At 42.9% G+C, this 4,351-nt stretch overlaps 1 protein-coding gene across 1 annotated transcript in view; it reads left to right on the forward strand.

Moving 5' to 3' along the window:
* LOC138966091 (uncharacterized) overlaps positions 1-4,351 on the forward strand; it is a 123,319-nt gene that overhangs the window by 79,277 nt on the left and 39,691 nt on the right. The window lies entirely within an intron of this gene.

Below are 4,351 nucleotides of genomic sequence, written 5' to 3' on the forward strand. Positions count from 1 at the left end.
CGCTGTGTCTCACTCTTTGTCTCTCTTTGCTGTGTCTCATTCTGTGTGTGTCTTATATTGTGTCTGTCTTTGCAGTGTCTCATTCTTTGTCTGTCTTTGCAGTGTCACATTCTTTGTCTCTCTTTGCTGTGTCTCATTCTTTGTCTCTCTTTGCTGTGTCACATTCTTTGTCTCTCTTTGCTGTGTCACATTCTTTGTCTCTCTTTGCTGTGTCACATTCTTTGTCTCTCTTTGCTATGTCACATTCTTTGTCTCTCTTTGCTATGTCTCATTCTTTGTCTCTCTTTGCTATGTCACATTCTTTGTCTCTCTTTGCTATGTCTCATTCTTTGTCTCTCTTTGCTATGTCTCATTCTTTGTCTCTCTTTGCTGTGTCACATTCTTTGTCTCTCTTTGCTGTGTCACATTCTTTGTCTCTCTTTGCTATGTCTCACTCTTTGTCTGTCTTTGCTGTGTCTTATTCTTTGTCTCTCTTTGCTATGTCTCACTCTTTGTCTCTCTTTGCTATGTCTCATTCTGTGTTTGTCTCATTTTGTCTCCCTTTGCTGTGTCTCACTCTTTGTCTCTCTTTGCTGTGTCTCATTCTGTGTTTGTCTCATTTTGTCTCCCTTTGCTGTGTCTTATTCTTTGTCTCTCTTTGCTATGTCTCACTCTTTGTCTGTCTTTGTCGTGTTTCATTCTGTGTTTGTCTTTGATGAGTCTCATTCTGTGACTATCTTAGCTACGTCTCGTTCTGTGACTTTCTTAGCTACGTCTCATTCTGTGACTTTCTTAGCTACGTCTCGTTCTGTGACTTTCTTAGCTACGTCTCGTTCTGTGACTTTCTTAGCTACGTCTCGTTCTGTGACTTTCTTAGCTACGTCTCGTTCTGTGACTTTCTTAGCTACGTCTCGTTCTGTGACTTTCTTAGCTACGTCTCGTTCTGTGACTTTCTTAGCTACGTCTCGTTCTGTGACTTTCTTAGCTACGTCTCGTTCTGTGTCTTTTTCTTTCGTGTCTTATTTTGTGTATGTTAAGTTGTGTTTCATCCGGTGTATTTGCTTGGAAGTGGGGGGAGGGGGAGGGGCTTGTTGTTTTGTTGGGGTTTTTTGCTAGTTGTGTGGTTCCTTTTGTTGGTTTGTTTATTTGTTCATTAGGGATTCATCTGTGATTCTTTGATTTTAAGGTTTCTTTCTTCGCTCATTTGTCCGTGTTGCGGATGCTTCTAACCTAACGATCGAGTTGTTTGTTTGTTTGTTTGTTTGTTTGTTTGTTGTTGTTGTTGTTAAAATAAATCCAAATACAAAGAGACCACCAACGTTCCAAAATTCAGAATCAAAAAACAAGAAAGGTAATTCGTTGAACGTTTGTTATTGACAAAACAATACGTTACAATCACATATATGTCGACCCAACAATATGTCAGCGGTTTACCAGCAAGCGGCCGAAAACTTAACCAAGCTAAGTTGTTGTTACTTATTGTTTGTCCGTGCACTTAAAAGACCGTTGGGTCGACATATTTGTGACTCTAACGTATTGTTTTGTCAATAACAAACGTTCCAACAACGTACCTTTCTTGTTTTTTGATTCTGTTGTTCTTGTTGTTTTCTGGTCATGCTACTGTCCTTGCTCACTTTGTTTAGTTGTACGTTCAACCTCCTAACTGTCGTACAAAATGTCGAGAAGAGTTCCGGTCCCTTCTGCCATCCCTTTTAGCATTCAGACTTCTGTTCCGACATCATTTAAATATTCATGGAAGGATTTGCTCCGGAAGGACACATCTATTACTATCTCTGCATTTAGTCCGACGGATGGTAGACACAGCTAAACACACAAATCCTTTTCCAAAGACTGTCTGTGAATAAAGATTGGGAGACGACGGATAAGGCTTGACTCTGAGACTGGCGCCTTCGCTGTCTTCTGATTTGTTCCCGGGTTTTTTGTGTGCCTTCCTCGAATACAATCTCTCTGGAGATTTTGTGTAGGACGAATGGAATTTGTCATGCACGAATTGTTCGAACGCTTTTGGTAATAAATAGCTGCAGTCCGAGGGGACTGTTTTAGTTTTGTCGTTGACAAGATGTTGTGTTTAAAGTTGAACTGATCTCTTGAGGGCTTTGAGCGTGTGTGGTAAAAATGGAGTTAGAGAGTCCTTTATTATTTTTATTTTATTTCGTATAAACGGGTTAGATAATTATTTTTGTTTGTTTCGCTTTCTCCCTACAGTGAAATTGCAGTCCTACTTTTCTTCGGAAAGTCTTCATCCCCAATAGTGCCCTTCCTTGTTCCCATTAGACTCCTACGTCCGCACAAACGTGTTGTCAATTTCCTTGAAAAGCTACTTCTTTTAGATGTGTGATGTACACTGCGCTGTGAAACCACTCCCAACCCACGCCGCTATCCACCCCAGGACTTGCTTCCATTTTTCCGTCAACAGTCTTTTTCATAATTAAATATTTGTTCTTCAAGACGCCCCATTGCCTTACCTTACCACCACCGCATCCATCCACCCTCAGTCTTCATCCCACGGTTTTTGACCATTGACCATTAACTCTTTGTTCCTCAAGATCCCACACACACACACACACTCCCTCTTTCCACACCTATATCCCACCCTCAACCTATCCCAACCACCCCACCCCCTCCCTCGTCCGTAGCCCTTTAAGAAAACAAGTCGCACCCCAATTGTGTCGGACTATTTCAAGCTGACCGCTGCTGATTTGATGGCACCTGACCGTCTTCGTGGACACCCAGTGCGTGATGACCACAAATTGGACGTCCCCTCCCACACTAACTTTACCCCCACTCCCATCTTCCGCCCATTTCTTTGGTCACCCTGTTGTCCTTTTCGCTTGTCTTAAAGACACAGTCACCGGTACAGGCTGTCTTTACTTGAACCCGTAGCTGACTTTGCCCCATGCTTCAACGTTTCGGCTCGCCATCTCAGAGATATGGTCTTATTCCATATCAAAGCCTGGGCAGATCATGTACGTTTGGTTATGGACACGCGTGTGTGTTTACTTTATGTATGTGTTTTTTTTGGTTGGTTGTTTGTGTGTTTCTTTGTATCTTTCTTTCTTTCTCTGTCTCTCTCTGTCTCTCTCTCTGTCTCTCTCTCTCTGTCTCTCTCTCTCTCTCTCTCTCTCTCTCTCTCTCTCTCTTGTTTAAATCTAATTACAGATACAAAAAATAAATAAAGCTGTCCTGAAACAGGAACCTCGTTAGGGCAATGTGCATATATAACACAGGGTGAGGCTCGTCTAGTGAGCCGGATGGCTCATAAGAAGCGCAGTCGATCGCATTGTTTTAATCAGGATCGAATGTACCCTCAAGATCAATTTGATGTAAATCTGAGGTTCTAATGTCAAGGTGGTCCCTAATTGAGCCTGAAGTCGACTTCACGAAGTTTTTGGTTTTTTTATCGAAAACTCACTGCTGAAGCATCGTGCGGCAATCTTCGCCCAGTTAAGGACAGGCTTAAAAGTCACATGAAAGACCCGTCAGAGGGACAGCTTCTTTAAGTGTCGGATGGCTTTCAGGGGTAGCGTCAAGCTGACCAGCCGGCCACTGGTCATTAGGCGACACGCTGGGCGGTGCTATGTCTGGCAGGGGGTTCGCGATGGCTCACGGGGCTCTGGGCAATAATCGATGACTGATTTGTGATTTGGGCATGACTTATTTTTTTCTGCCAGTGGCTTGTAAATGATGAGAATGATAGAGCAGAAAGGATGTGCGGAGACCGTGGTATTAGGCGTGTCTTCTTTCTTGATGATTTAGTAAATGTGTTGTTGGTTCGTATGTCATGGACGGGCAGGAATTGTAGGCTCTATCAGTGCAAGTGTGCGCCGGATGAAGAGTGTTTGAATAGCGTAAACGCTTTTTTTGTTGTTTTTTTAAGTTCAATTTCTGGCCTATATATCTCGTTTGTAAATTCATTTCAGTCTGCTGTTATGCCTGTCATTGCGTCTGTCCTTGGGTCCGTCTGACTGTCATTGTGTCCGTCTGTCCGTCCGTCTGTTCGTCTTTCCGTCTGGCCGTCTTTCCGTCTGTCCGTCTGTCTGTCTGTCTGTCAATCTGTCTGTCTATCTGTCTGTCTGTCTGTCTGTCTGTTTGTGTATCTGACTGTGTGTCTGTTTGTATTTGCGTGATATTGCTTGGTTGGTTCTATCCTAAACCATGTATAAACGAAGTCATCCATAGCATGAGTTGCACTCGAATAAACCTCAGTGAACATTGTTTTGCATGACGTCTCGGGATGTTACTTCCCACAGCGTGTTTGCTTTCATGATTAAATGCGTCAGTTCCATTACGGATGCGTTTGACTTGTGTCGGAACATTAACAGATCCAACGTAAAAACGCTCTCTCTCTCTC

Source organism: Littorina saxatilis, linkage group LG5 (assembly GCF_037325665.1).
Source record: "Littorina saxatilis isolate snail1 linkage group LG5, US_GU_Lsax_2.0, whole genome shotgun sequence".
NCBI lineage: Eukaryota > Metazoa > Mollusca > Gastropoda > Littorinimorpha > Littorinidae > Littorina > Littorina saxatilis.